We start from the raw sequence: 16,670 nt of genomic DNA on the forward strand, positions 1-16,670 counted from the left end.
TCGGAATCGGAATCGCTTACTATACAAGAGCTATCCTCTTGTGGCCGTGTGCATGATGCTCCACATGAACTTGAAGAAGAATCTTCCAAAGCTTGTCGGATTGCCTCCAAGCCCCATTGATGTGCTTCAATAAATTTCTAAAGTTTGTAAGCACTATCAAAATGAACAAATTTGTTAGAAAATGATGAGTAAAAAGCATTAAGCAAAAATTCTAACAAAAGCTTGTTCATTGAAAATATTTTCTTATCATGATTGCTCCACTTGGATTTCTCCAATGTCGGCACAATGTAAGCATAATCAATAACTTTCCATAAGTTAATATTTTTAGATTTAACAAATAGTTTAAATCTAGAAGCCCATTGTGCATAGAAAAAATTAATGAATTTAGGAGCAACATTTGATTCATAGCCTAAACGAAATATATTTATATTCATGATATATATGTGAATATATGCAAGCAAGACAAATGTAATCATAACTAGATTAGCACAAATAAGATAACTTGGATCTTTAACTCAATGCGATTAGTCCTTTAATCAAAGAGCACCAAGCTCTGATACCAATTGTTAGACCCTAGGGGGGGTGATTAGGATTTTATGCTAATCTAATCCAATTTTATGCCAATTAAAATTAATTAATAAGTTATTCTTACAAGATAGATATACAATATGATATGAGCAAGAATATGCGATATGATCAAAGAGATATATATGATATGAGCAAGAATATGCGATATGATCAAAGAGATATATCCTAGCAAAGAGGTATATGATGAAATATATGCAGGGATATATAAACACAGCAAAGAGATATATCCTAGCAAAGAGGTATATGATGAAATATATGCAGGGATATATAAACACAAGGGTAATATAAACAAAAGTAAACAATGTAGTGGACAAGCTAGATAATGAGACAAATGCGATATGAGCAATGGGATATATCCTAGCAAAGAGGTATATGATGAAATATATGCAGGGATATATAAACAAACACAAGGGTGATATAATCAAACTACAAATGTGATAGGGTAAAATATACAAGAGTAAAGGAAATTGGCGATACAAGATAAATGCAGAAGCAAATGTGCCAATGACAAACTCAAACACACTCAAATGATCACGGAGTTTGGACCTTCCGTCCTACGTCTCCGCTCCCCACTTCCGGGCAGAAATCCACTATCACAACTGGGTTTTCTACGCTTACCCGAACAACGTTTACACCTCACACTCAGTTTTCTAGCTAACCGAAAACTTTACAATCACGACTCTTGCAATCCCACTCTACACCCTTTCAAGTGTTAAACTAGACGTGTCTCCCTCAAGTGCTCGGTTACAACCTCTCTCTAGGTTCGTCAATCGACGCCACTCCTCTTGGAACGATCACCGACTCTCGCCACACACTTCTCTCGGTGTACAAGTGTATTACAAAGTGAATCTCACAAAAAGTACAATTACAATAAATGATTGTTCTCTAATATGGATGAGAACACAATAAAAGCTCACACTCAATTGTTACAACTCTCACCAACCCAAATATACTATGTATGAAAATACGATAAGCTCATGTGGGTGTGTGTAACAATGAGAGTAAATAAAATCAAATCTAAACTCAATATAAAAACTAGCTTTAAAGAAAGATAATCAAATAACTATGCAAATGTAAAGCTAGATAAGAGTTTAGAAATCTTCTCAATAGATCAAGAGGTGGAGGGAGAATAGTTGGAAACTCAAACTTCAATAGATGATCTCCTCAAGCTCTTGTGGAATTGATTCACAAAACAGCAATACTCAAATGCTTAAAAGCTTATAAACACACTTTAAACAAACTTAAACCCTTGTTAAACTCTTGTTTGAAATTTCAGGTTTGAAAACAGTTTGCTGATTTTTAAAACACTGTTTAAAAATATCAAATAAATTCAGAAAATTATGAAACTTTGGGAAATGATTGTAGACATGATAATACACATGCTACAAAAACTGGTTTTTTAAAAGAACTTCCCAAATGAGAAATATCATTATTTTATAAAATAGTCCAAAACATAAAAATGTAAACATATGAATTTTGACATTTTGGCTAAACCATGTTTTGAAACTTTACAAAATAATTTTATAGACTTGAAGAAAGATGTAAGCTATTATTATGAAGTCTATAAATAATGAATGTAGTATTTTATCAAAATACACATATAATGCACTAAAACATGATTTCATTAAACTAAATAAAATTGATATTGATGAAATCATATATATACATATAAGTATGAAACAAAAATATGTTTTCTAATTATATTAAATTATTTCATATTAAAAATTGAAAACTATCAAACCAAAACATATATGTATATATATAACTATATATATACAAAACCAAAACGTGTATGTATGTATATGATTGAGCTTAGAGTACCAACACACATAATATATAAACCTAAACTAAATTACCCAAGTTTGATGAAGGTCTTCAATGAGCTCAACTTGGTGCACTTGTGGATGAAGCTAGTAATTGGATCTTTAACTTGATAGCAAGGCTTCACTCCACTATTCCGCCAACCTCCATTGGATATGATCGTGAATGCGCAATTTCATCCATCCTCCGACAATGTTGTTTGTCTACAATAAATAGAAAACCCAAATACTAGACAAACAACATTAGGAGTAAATTATTTGTTAAACATCATCAAAACAAGAAGGCCAACAATTTCACTACTAGGCTTCTTGACATATTTTTTTCCATAATGTCTAGGATATCATGGTCAATGAATTGTAAATAAATCCTCATCCTAGCTTTCCAATAGGCAAAATTGCTACCGGTGAAAAGCGGTGGCCTAGTGGTGGATTGTCCTTCTAACATATGCATATTCATTGAAGCCTCCATTTAGATCTTTTCTTTAAGGGGTTTAAACCTAACAAACAGTAGAGACATTGCTCTAATACCAATCGAAAGGCCCTAGAGGGGGGAGGTGAATAAGGTTAATGGATAATGAATATGCAAATAAATGATTTTTCAACAAACCACAAACAATTATGAAGTGCAATAACAATAAAAGAGAGTAGGGGTTAGAAATAGTTAGCCAATTGATGACGCGCGGTATGTTCATGAGGTTCGGTCCTCTCACCTACGTCTTCGCTCCCCACTCTCGAGGAAAAATCCACTAACACATCCGGTTTGGAAGCCGGGACTTCTCTACACAACGATCTCCACCGAGATCTCACAACCACACAGTAGATCTCCACGAGATCAAGCTCACAACAACTACAAATGGAAGAAAAGCTCTCTCTTACAGCAGCCTTATGGCAAGAGGAAGAGATTACAAGTGAAGCTTGGGATGTGAGATTTGAAAGTGTGAAAACAAATGAAAGTTGAAGTTCTTTTGAACAAGAAACACAAACTCAAAAGATTTTTTAATGCTTTCTTAGTTACTGAAGTTAATGGGGTTGGTGGATATTTAGAAGAAGTGAAGATGACAGCCAAGCCCCAAAGAAATAGACAAAATCGCCCAAAAACCAAGAAACATGATTCTGTACAGAACTAGCCGTTGGAGGCTTATCAGTCGACTGACAGGTTTCATCAGTCGACTGATGAGCTGACCATTACAGGTAAGTTTTAGCTTGTTAGTCGACTGACAGTATAATCAATCGACTGATGAGGTCATCAGTCGACTGGTCAGTCGACCAGATAAGAAACAGAAACATTTTAAGATTGCAGGATATTTTTTCAGTCGACTGATAAATGTCATCAGTCGACTGATAAATGTCATCAGTCGACTGATAACAAGTTTTCAGCCTATATTGGTTTTTGAAAACGAATTTTAAAGACCTTTTAAAAATAGTAAATAAAATACAAAAAATATAAAATTTTAGGAATAGTTTATAAACATGATAACAAACTTGTTTGAAAAGGAATTTTGCAAAAAGGTCTTCGTATTTGTGAAAATCATGGATTTAGCAAAAATGTTAAAATACGAGTATTGAAAGTGTGTAAGTATGTTATCCCAAGAGCTTCAAATGTAATCAACAAACTACTTGCCAACATTAAGTACTAGAGAGAAAATAAAATAGTAAATACCCCTCACATATAAGTATATAGCTTGAGTCTTGATATTTGCTTGATTTTTTATGAAACTTCAAATTTGATATTGTGCTCTTGATAGCTTTGCTTCACCAGTTTGCCTCCACCTCCTTAGATATCATCGTTGTAGCTCATATTCCATCCAATCCTCCAATAATGGTGCTAATGAATTATAATCTACAATATAGCTCAATAAATAATTAGTACCAATAATGGTGTTTGTAAATCATCATCAAAACAAAAAAAAAGGCTAACACCTTCTCATCCTAAGTAATGGCTGTGATGTCTGTAGCTCCACTGTGATAAGCATTTTAGCTATTAGCCATGCCATTTTGTTTCTCTACCTGTAGAAGTCCCAGCATCTGCATTGGAGCCAGCAACATCTTTCATCTTTTTGCGTTTCTTTCTCCTATAGCACATGGATTCGTTGAATCTAACTCGTACATTATCAATCCAAAACATAAAGAGGGATAATTTTTCCAAAAATTTCCAAAGCATGAAGCTTCAGGTATTGAAACACTCTCATAATGTGTTCATGCCATGTCGACCAAATCAAGGCTCCTGCAAAACTATCCCAATACATTCTCTTATCATGTTTATTGGCCTTCTTGTTTTGATGATGTTTAATAAACAATTTACGACTAATATTATTTGTCTAGTGTTTGTGTTTATCTATTTATTATATACAAACAATATGTTGGAGGATGGATGGAATTGCGCATTCACGATCATATCTAATAGAAGTTATTGATTATGCTTATATTGTGCCCACGTTGGAGAAATCGAAGTGGAGCAAACATGATAAAAAGATGTTTACTATGAACAAGCTTGTATTAGAATGTTTGTTAAATACATTTGACTCATCAATGTCTAACAAGCTTGATTCTTTTGATAGCGATCATACATTGTGAAAATTCATAGAAGCATATCAAGGGAACTTGGAGGCGATACGATAAGCTTTGTAGGATTCCTCTTTAAGTTCTATTGGAGTATCACCATCATACACACGGCCACTAGGCGATAGCCCTAGTGTGGTAAGCGAGTCCGATTCTGATAATGATTTATCTATCAATGAACTCACTTGTGCTTATGAGAGATTAATGCATGCCTATACTAAGTTGCATAATAATTATATTAATCTTAAAAGCAAGCATGTTACATTAAAATCCGATCATGAGGAGCTAGTGTCCAAATTTGATATTATTGCAAAAGAAAATACTATGCTTAAAGAAAATAATGACTTGTTAAAATTAGAAAAATAAAAATTAACCTCATCCATCACTAGCTTATCTCATGCTAAAAATAATGTCATGTTAGAAGTGGAGAACATAAAACATGATACTGCCTCTTTCATAAATAGCTATTTATGTTCTACTTCTAATGTTAATGCATATGTGCCTATTGATGAGTTAAACAATGTTAAAAACCGTATTTCTTCTTTAGATTCAACTCTAACTACTTGCATTAACAACCATAAGAAGCTTGTGAATATGTGTGCCAAGACTAAGTCAAAATCATCCACTCATTATGCACACATGTATAGCAAAACTTATAAGTGTTCTATTTGCGACCATCAAGGTCATTTAACTAAGTTTTGTTATGATGCACACAAACATAAGAATTCTAATGCTCCTTGTGCATCTCATGTAGCTTCTTTATCTTGTACGCTTACACATTCACATGCTCATTCTCACAAAGTTTATCATAAGCATGCTAGTGTGTTCAAGTGTGATCATTGTGGTCGTTTTGGTCATTTGGCCGAATATTGTTTTTATTTGAAAAAAAAATCACATTTGCCAAATGTTTCTAGTAGACCACATATTTTTAAATATGATCTTTGTGGTAAATTTGGCCATTTGACGAAGTTTTGTTATGATTTAAAAAAATGTTCAAACTTGCCAAATTTCTTAAGTAGACCACCTTTGTTTAATGATGTTTCTCATTTGCAAAATAATTTTAAAAGCCAATTTTTATTTGCAAATGATTCCCGTGCACGAGCTAATGGTCCAAAAAAATAAATGAATGTCTTTCATTGCACAAATTGCAATCGGGAGTGTCATTTGCACGATTATTGTTATGACCATGTTAGTGCACCACATGTGCCCAAGAGGCTTCATAACCCTAGGGCTTTGAGATTTATTGATAGGGGTCATGTCCCTAAACAATCCGGCACCAAGAATGCTTGAGTGCCAAAATGATTTTTATTTTTTATTACCAAGAACTTAATTTTTCTTTTTCTTGGTTTTTAAAATATGCATTGAAAAATTTAAATATGAAAACAATTTTTCTTTGATCAAAATCTTTTGTTTTCATGACTATGAGTTTCAATTTTTATGAGAGGTTTATATTTATGTAACCCCCCGGGTTTATTAGGTGTTTATTCCCAAATTATTTTTACCGGATGCTAGAATGATTATATGGGTTGGAACAAGCTTAAGAGCTTGATATATTATTACCTCTCTTGAAATTATTTTGTCAAAAATTTTGTTTTGATTTTTTGCTTTGAATTCATTATATTTCACTTATATGATGATATTTATATGTTTGTGCTTATGGATCATCTATTCGTGCCTTATAATGTATTCTATGAGTGGTTTGATCAAGTTATACAAAAAAAAATTTTTTTTTGATCAAACATTTTTGGACTCAAATCTTGATTTATGATTTCATTTGAGTGATTTGTTTTCATTTGAAAACTTTTTTATGGTTCTCATGTTTTCCTCATTCCTTTGTTTTCATAAATTTATTCATACATGTTTTTATGTTTGAGTAATGAGACATTATTTCATAATAACATATTAATATGTGTTCTCATTGTCTTGTTTGTATGTGAGTTATGTTTAGCATATCTTTCATTTATGCTTACTCACATGTTTTTGCCTTAGCATTCATTTCATATATCCATTAAGGCATTTCAATAGGGGGAGCAATCCTTATACTTGTATTATACTCACCCATGCTCATATGTAGGGGAAGCTTTCGCTCTCTTCATTCTTGGAGTTTTCCTCTTTTTGATGTTGTCAAAGGGGGAGAAATATTATGAGTATAGCCTTTCTTGTTTATATGCATGATAATTCTAATTTATATATTCATTTCTTTTCATGCATATATATCTCTTTGTGTAAATTATTTGTCATCATCAAAAAGGGGGAGATTGTTATCCTTCTTGTTTTGATGATGTTTAACAAACAATTTACAACTAATATTGTTTGTCTAGTGTTTGTGTTTATTTATTTATTATAGACAAATAATATGTTGGAGAATAGATGGAATTGTGCATTCACGATCATATCCAATAGAGGTTGGCGGAATTATGGTATGAAGCCTACGCAATTCAAAGTTAAAGATTCAAGTTCAAGCTTCATCCGTAAGTGTATCAAGATAGAGCTTCGTTGAAGATCACAAGCTTGGGTAAATTTAGTTTTAGATTTATATTATGTGTGTTGGTACTTTAAGCTCAATCATATATACACACACGTATTTGGTTTCTATGTGTATATATAGTTATATATATATACATGCATATTTTGGTTTCCAAGTTTATATAAATATGAAATTACATATTTCATATTTATTATTGTGTTTTGGTTTAATTTTACAGATATGAAACAAATATATATTCATATACATCCTCATATGTTTCATACTCTATTATGTTTGAATTTATATTGCATAGAATATGCAATTTTGTAAAAATATTATTTTATTGGTTTTTGGACTTAACAATAATCATATACATCTTTTACTAAGTCTATATAATCATTTTATATTGTTTCAAAACATGGTTAAGCTAAAATGTCAAAACTCATATGTTTACATTTTCATGTTTTGGACTATTTTGCAAAATGATGATATTTTTTATTTGGGAGGTCCTTTTTGAAAACAAGTTTTTGTAGCATGTGTATTATCATGTCTATAATCATTTACCAAAGTTTTATATTTTTTTGAATTTATTTGCTATTTTTAAAGACAGTTTAAAAATCAGCATTTTATTTTCAAACCTGGATATCTGAAATATCAGTTCGCGGTCGACCGCCGATAGTCCAGAGACCGTGCTCTATTTTTTAATAGCTCGCGGTCGACCGTCCTTGGTACTATGGTCGATCGCCAATTTTCCAGAGACTGTTTTTATTTTTTATCAGATCGTGGTCGACCGCCCTTGGCGCTGCGGTCAACCGGACTTGCCTCTGCGGTCGACCGTGAGTTTTCCAGTTTTCCATTCCAATGGCTAGTTTTTCCCACGGTCGACCGCCAGTGGCTCTGCGGTCGACCGCCGATCAATAACGACTATATTTCTGCACTTTCCAGATTTTGTGGGATTTGGTTTTTTGGTCATTTTGCTTGCGTTTCTACTGATGTTTTGGGTTTCTATAAATACCCCCTTGCTCTCATCTTTTAAATAACTAAGAGAATGTTTTAAGAAGGTTTAACAAGGGTTTGAAGTTTTGTTTAGTGTTTGTTTAAAAAGCTTTTAAGCGTTTGAGAATTTGTTTTGTGATAACAATTTCACAAGGGCTTGAAGAAGATCATCCATCGGTGTTTGAGCATCCAACTCTTCTCCCTCACTCTCTTGATCCATTAAGAAGTTTTTCTAAACTCTTTTCTAGCTTTATATCTATTTATTTGATCATCATCTTATTAAATCTAGTTTTATATTGAGTTTAGATTTAATTAATCTCATTGTCACACACACCCACTTGAGCTTATTGTATTTGCATTCATAATATATTTGGGGTTGTGAGAGATAGTAACATTGAATTGTGCCTAATTGAGTTCTCGTTCATTGTAGAGAACAAATCATTTGTCGTTATTGTGCTTAATTGTGTTGAACACATTGTAATACACTTGTACACCGAGAAGAGTGTGTGGTGAGAGACGGGTTCGTCCCAAGAAGAGTGGGGTAGGTGGTAATGCCTAGTGGTAGGTTGTAATTCCTAACACTTGAGGGAGACACGGGCTAGAGACCAACACTTGAGGTGGTAGTAAGTGTGATTACAAGAGTGTGAATTGTAAAGTTTTTGGTGAACTAGAAAACCGAGTGTGATGTGTAAACGTTATTCGGGTAAGCGTAGAAAACCCAGTTGTGATAGTGGAGATCTCCTCGAGGTGAGGAGCGGAGATGTAGGTCGTGGGGATCGAACTCCGTGATCATATCGTTTGTTTGCGTTTGTCTTTGTCGTTCATTTATATTCGTGCTTATTGTTTATATCGCCTTTGTCAAGTGATCTTTCTTTATATTGCCCACTATCTTCTTTATGTTTATTTCACCCTTGTGTTACTTGTATATCCTTGCACATATATTATTCATATCTCATTTGCTAGGATATTTGTTAATAAGTTTTAATTTGGCATAAATCGAATTAGATTAGCATAAACCCTATTCACCCCTATCAATATTTTCCACATCTTGCACTCTATGCATAATTGTTCTCCACAGAGATGAAACAAACTCACATTTAAGAAAATATGATTACAGGTTTCTTCAAACTTTTCACAAAACATACAGACATGGTCAATTTGCAGTCCCTTCATTAACAAATTGTTCTTTGTATTTAGTTTATTGTCAATAGCACCAAATGAGCAATTTAACTTTAACAGTGACGAAAACTTCCCAAATACAATCAGAACTACTTCTAGGATCCCCATCTATCAAAAGATCATAACAGGCTTTCACAGTGAATTCCTTTTTACTATCCCACATCCATTCTATGATATCCTCTCTCTGATTAAAAACCACTAAATTTATATTTTATAACAACTTCATATATTCGTAAATTGTTCTCCTCTAAAGCTATTTAGAGATAGATAGCGAATGTGATATCCCAATACCAAGCACCGTTCACAAATTTTCACAAATTAGAAAGGATATTTTCCTTTGGTTTATTCACCAACCCAAAGATATCTGGGAAGAATGAAGCCAATGATCTATCATCATCACGCCATTTATCAATCTAGAAAAAAGATTAAGCTCCATTTCAAACTTTCACTCTAGTAATCAAAATAAAATACTCAAAAGCAGAGAGACTCTCTCTCCAGAACTTAGACACCTTAATATTCTGAGCCCACACAATATCAAAAGCAGAGATACAATTGGTTTCCAAAGAGGTGATGATCCTTCATACCACCTCCACAACCATTTACCTAAAAGTGCATTATTCATAACCTAAAGATCTACAATTCCTTAACCACCACACTTCTTGGGTTTACAAACAACCTCCCAAGAAATCAAATAGCTTGCATTTGCTTTCTCACTCCGTCCTATCCAGAAAAATCCTATTGCACACCCATTTTGGAAACAAGAAAAAAAGACATATAAAACAAAGGAATGATAGTTAAAACATCATTAACCAAAATGAGTCTACCTCCTCAGATAAGGTTTTGCTTTTCCAAATAGACAATCTCGTCTCCACTTTATCAAGCACAGGAATCCAGTCTTCTTTCTAACAGTTTACCAGGTCTAAGAGGAATTCCAAGGTATGTAATAAGGAACACCCCTACTTGATAATTCATTATATTATCAACTTGTTGTTGTAAAATCTCATTATGTTCTAGCAAGATTACTAAGCTTTTCAAAAAATTGATTTTTAAACCTAAAATCATTTCTAATCCATATAACAGAGTTTCAACAAAGTTAACTGCTCGGAAAAGATAAGAGTATCGTCTGCATACTGTAAGCACACAACTTTCCTAATACAGTTATCAAGCTCTAACACCTAAATAAGCCCCTGATTCTCAGCTAAAACCATTATTCTAGCAAATACATCAACTGCTATGACAAAGGTAAGTACATAGGGGATCTTCTTTTCTCTGTCCCTTTCTAGAGTATATCCATTAACCTGCATTCTCATTCAATAAAATAGCAGATGTACCACCCTATAAACACATTTTTACCCATTTTAAAAAAATCCATCCTTCTCGAAAACCCATTGCTCTCATGATGTCTAGAATAAACTCTCAATCCAACATGTCATATGCCTTTGTAAAATCTAATTTTAACAAAACTCTGTTGGATAGCAGTATTCCTAATCTATTTTGGTAACATGAGGTTATTAGGATTCCTAATCTATTTTGGTAACATGAGGTTATTAAGATTTTGGTAACATGAGGTTATTTGGATTCCTAATTTGTTTTGTTTTTGGTTTTGGGATTCCTATTCTGTTTTGGTTTTAGTTTTTCTATATATATGGAGAATAGAATCAATCATCAAAAAGATGAGAGTTGTAATCAGACATTAGAGAGACTTTTGAGCATTGTGAGAGGGAGATATTATGAGCAAGTTGAGAGCTTTGGTTGAGGGTTAGTTTGTGAGTTTTGTGAGATTATAACCCTTTGCACTCTCCTTAATTTAGTGGAATCTCCACATCCTCTCTCCGTGGATATAGGCAATTTGTCGAACCACGTAAAATTAGTTGTCTTGCTATTTATGTGACTTGTAATAGTTTATTTAGGTTTACTCGACAAGTCAGTCCTAGAACTGATGAGAGGAAGAGTTGATATCCTATTTTATTGAGATATTTTGCTTAAGGTTATTGTTTCCTTTGTGAAACATGATTTCCTATTGTGACCCCAAAATTTTCGCTGCATGCAACAAGTGGTATCAGAGCCCAGATTTTAGATCTAGGGTTTTAGAATTAGGTGGAGGAAGATTCTTGTGTGAAGCTTGGTTCTTGGAGTTTTAGGCTTCGGTGAAGACAGAATTAGGAGTTGTCGTTGGAGATTTTTCTTTCCTCGTGTAGACAGGAGATCTATTTAGAATCCGATCTAGGGTTCAGTTAGGTGATTCTTAATTTCTATCAAAGTTTGATTCTTTTTCTACAACTTGGAGTTAGTTTGCAATGGGAGAAGAAAGTGAAAGTAGCAAGTCGATGGTGAGTACAGTTTAAGTTGGTTTTCAGAATACCAAAATTAGTATGGTGAAGTATGATAGTAAAATCAACTTTGGTTTATGGATGAGCGACGTATAGGATGCTCTCAATGCTCAGAACTTGGAGGAGACCATCATGGTCCACGAGAGACCACCAAAATATGAAGAGATGATATGGAAAAAGATGAATAAGAATGCTTGTGGGGTGATCAGGTCCTGTTTAGAACAGGAGCTGAAGTATGATATGATTAGGGTGACGTCTGTGATAAAGATGTGGGAAATTCTCAACAATAAGTATCTTATGAAGAGTGTTGAGAATAAGTTGCATTTTCTACGTAGGTTATTCAAATCCCAGATGTCCAGAGGCACCTCGCTTGCGGCTCATGTGAACAACTATACAAAGTTATTGTCGGACTTGGCGAATGTTGATGAGAAGATATCGGATGAGTATAAGGTGATTATCTTATTGGGCTCCTTATTGGATGAGGAGTATGACACCTTTGTACTCATTTTGTTGAACGAAAGATTTTCTATCAGCTATAGTGAAGTTACTAATGCATTATAGAATTATGATTTGAGAATGAAGGACAAGGATACTTCCCGCGCTAGAACTTCAGGAGAGGCCTTATCGACGAGAGGAATAAGCCCATATCCGAAAGGTGGTAATAGAGGAAGGTTAAAATCAAGAGATCGTCATCAACTAGAAAAGAACCAATGTGCATTCTGCAAGGAGCGGGGACATTGGAAGAGAGACTGCCTGGATGATACGAGTCGCCGTATGAGAACCTTTAATCGCGGAATTATCAAAGGTGGGTTCAGAAGAGGATGATAGAAACACAAGAACAATTCAGTGGTGGCGGAGGAAAATACTTTCTCTAGATTATTAAGAATCAATTATTACAAATCTCTCTCTCACAATCTCGCTAGAATCAAAAAAAACCTCTCAAATACAATGATTAGAATTTCTCTACGATCTAAGATGATGTTTAGAAACCCTAAACAACCCTTTACATAGGTGTACAAATATGGATGGTAATTTGGTAAATAACCTGATATCGACGTACAACTGGAAACGACTCCTTCGCTCCTTGCCTTGTCGTAGCCGTCTTCCGCTCCAACACGCAATCCTCTTTCGATGGCTTTTCTCAAAGACTAATGCACAGCGAGACAAACTTCTTGCTTGCATTCACTAATCTCTTCGCTTGCGCCGTCGTCCCTAAGCTTGTCTCCCTAGGAAGAGACGCCGAACGAAATATGAACTTTTCACCGTCTTTAGTGAATGTATACTTCTGAACCCGCCTCTCATAGATCACATATCTATCCCATAAGTACGGATTACCCAGTATAATCTGACAAACATCCAATAGAACTACATCGCACGTGACCTCGTCAATATACGACTCATGGAGCGCAAATCTAATAGTGCATTGATCAACTACACTCAGTCTCTCCTCCTTCTGAATCCACCCTAATTGATAGGGCTTCGGATGTTTGACCGTCTTTAGACCCAGCTTCTGAACCAAGACCTCAGATATCAAATTCTTCTCGCTGCCTGGATCAGCTAGGGCATCAACCAAACTAGTCTTCACTTGTAACTTAAGCACAAAGAGTTGCTCTCTCGGGTATTCGTCCTCTTTCGTGGCCTATTTCCCTGCCATAAGGTTGAGACTGCTGTTGGGCTCTGTCATCCCCGGGACTTCTTTCGTACCTTGAGCTATCACGTATGCCTTTTTCTCCTCCTTCTTATTCAATCCTCTTGACTTGAGATGATGATACTTCTCCCAGCATCAATTAGCTACGTGCCCTGTCTTCTCGCAATGACCACAAATCAGCCCTGCTTTCTCTGGATCACCCTTCTTCCTCTCCTCCTTAGATTGAGAATAACTAGACTCATTTCCAACTTGCTTAGCATCTCCCTTTGCTTCGTTGATCTTCTTTTGCTTGCCTTCGATGGCAATAGCCTTCACGTTCGCCTCTGCAATAGATTCCACCGTGAATAACTTCATTTCCTTTTGGATGTAATCGCTCAATCCCGCCATATACTTCATAAACACAGAATATTCCTCAGTAGCAGTGTTGAGGACCATCATCTGCTGCTGAAACTCCATGGTGTATTCTTGAATGGTTTGATTGACCCTTTAGCGTAGGCCGTACCACTTATACCAACGCTCCTCAAGGAACTCTACTGGATAGAACTGCTTCCTTAGTAGCTCCTTAAACTTATTCCATGACACCGCCTTCTTCTCCTGCTTGTAGTAGGATTTCAACCACGTCAATACGTGTCCTAAAAGCTTCAAAGTCAAGAACACAATCTTCTCTTTGGATGAACATCCGTAGAGAGTGAAATACATCTCCATACGTTCAATCCAATCATCGAGCTTCTCCATATCGATACTCCCATCATAAATATGAATCTCCATCTTGAAATTAATTTTTAAGTTCTGGTAGTAGTTTTTACCCCCTTGATGTGGAGCAGTCTTAACAAAATCGGCTTCCTCCTCAGAATCAGTTTTCTCGCCCTCTCTATCGGACTCTTTGAGTTTCTTCTTACCCTTCGACGAAGATTCTCGCATTTTTATCATTTTCATTGATGAGACCTACGAGCTGACTGAGTGTAGCACCGATCATCTCGATCTATTTCTCTATTGCATCAAGCCTTGCTGAATTATCCCTTTCAGTCATATTCTCTTTTCTTAATTTCTGGACTCCTTCCAATAAAATAAGGATCTCGCCAAGCTTCTTGTATTACGATCGAGTAAGGACCATACATTGGTTCCCCCTTCACAGGATCTGATTACTCTGATACCAACTTGATACGAGTCACCGTGCGAGCACCTTTGATCATGGAATTATCAAAGATGGATTGAGAAAAGGATGACAGAAACACAAGAACAATTCAGTGGTAGCGAAGGAAAATACCTTCTCTAGATTATGAAGAATCAATTATTATAAATTTATCTCTCACAATCTCGCTAGAATCGAGAACAATCTCTCAATCCTCTCTAAACCCTAATACAATGATTAAAATTTCTCTCTGATCTAAGATGATGTTTAGAAACCATAAACAATCATTTATATAGGTGTACAAACATGGATGGCAATTTGGTAAATAACCAGACCAAACCCTAACAGGAATTCGTGCAAACAGAAACCCAAACGAACCAGGAAACATTCGATGAGTCGACTCATGACTGAGATGAGTCGACTCGTCCGAAACTGGACAAATCACAAAAACCAATGATGAGTCGACTCATTACAGGCATGAGTCAACTCAACCTGATGAGTCGACTCATAACTGTTATGAGTCGACTCACGGGCTGAAAACTGGATACTTCGATTCTTTGATTCCCCATCTCGTTCCACGCTTCAACCTGCATTCCACTATGTTGTTTTACACCTCTATTCTCATGCTATCATGAGAATTATCTATCCTCAAGCTCCCATGAGGATCACTAAGTTCTGAAGAGAAGTTGCACCCGTATCACTGAAGCTTAAGGAGAAGGAGAATGGAAAGAAAAGGGGCCCGAAGGCCAATAAGGTGAATATTACGAAAAGCGATGATTCTGATGATTCGATCTTTTCTCTACTGATTACTCTGGAGGTGAACTACTTGGATGCATCAGATTAGATGCTTGATTCCAGTGATACTTATCATGTGACCCCTAGGCGAGATTGGTTTGCATCGTTTGAGAGACTCTATGGGGGTGTTGTTGTCATGGGAAATGATCAATCTCGTGGTATTTATTGGAAAGGTACCATGCGGATTCGGATACACGATGGAGTAGTTCGTGAATTAAAGGAGGTGAGATTCGTTCCTCGGCTGAAGAAGAATCTTATCTTAGTTAGAGCTTTGGAGGCAAAGGGATTCAAGGTAACCTTTGAAGACGTTGTAGCAAAGGTTACTAAGGGATCTTTGGTGGTGATAAAGAGAATCCGCAGTCAGAACTTATATTATCTGAAGAAAAACACTGAGATTGGTCAGGTAGCTTCAGCTATTTCAGAGGTGAACATGAGTAGGCTTTGGCATTACAAGTTAGGGCATACAGAAGAGAAGTCACTGTAAGCTTTGTGCAAGCAGGGACTATTGAAGGGAGTGAAGAGTGGTAAAGTGGAGTTCTGTGAGCACTTGGTACTTAGCAAAAAGATGAAGGTGAAGTTCAGGATGACCATTCATAGGACGAGGGGCATCTTGGATGATGTGCACACAGATGTTTGGGGTCCCACCAAGACTGCATCACTTGGTGGTTGATATTGGTTCGTCACGTTCGTTGATGACTATTTTAGGCGATGTTGGGTGTACACCATGACGAAGAAGAGTGAAGTCCTAGATTTGTTTGTGGAGTGGAAGAAGAGATTAGAACTGCAGACTGGGAGAAAGATCAAGACGTTACGATCCGACAACGATGGTGAATATACTTCAGACCCCTTTCAACAGCTATGTCGAGATGAGGGCATAGAGAGACACATCACGGTTAGTCATATACCTTAGCAAAATGGGGTGGCAGAGAGGTTAAATTGGTCTTTGCTGGAAAAGGTCTGATGTTTATTGTCACAGAGTGGTTTGGAGAAGATCTTTTGGGCTGAGGTACTTACATATGTGAGCCACCTCATTAATAGGCTGCATTCATCTGTGATTGAAGGAAAAAAAACACTATGAAGAAGTGGTCAGGAGAGCCAGCACACGATTATGACTAGCTCAAGGTATTCGGGTACCCTGCATTTTATCATGTGAGAA

This window comes from Asparagus officinalis, chromosome 9 (assembly GCF_001876935.1).
Source record: "Asparagus officinalis chromosome 9, Aspof.V1, whole genome shotgun sequence".
Lineage (NCBI taxonomy): Eukaryota > Viridiplantae > Streptophyta > Magnoliopsida > Asparagales > Asparagaceae > Asparagus > Asparagus officinalis.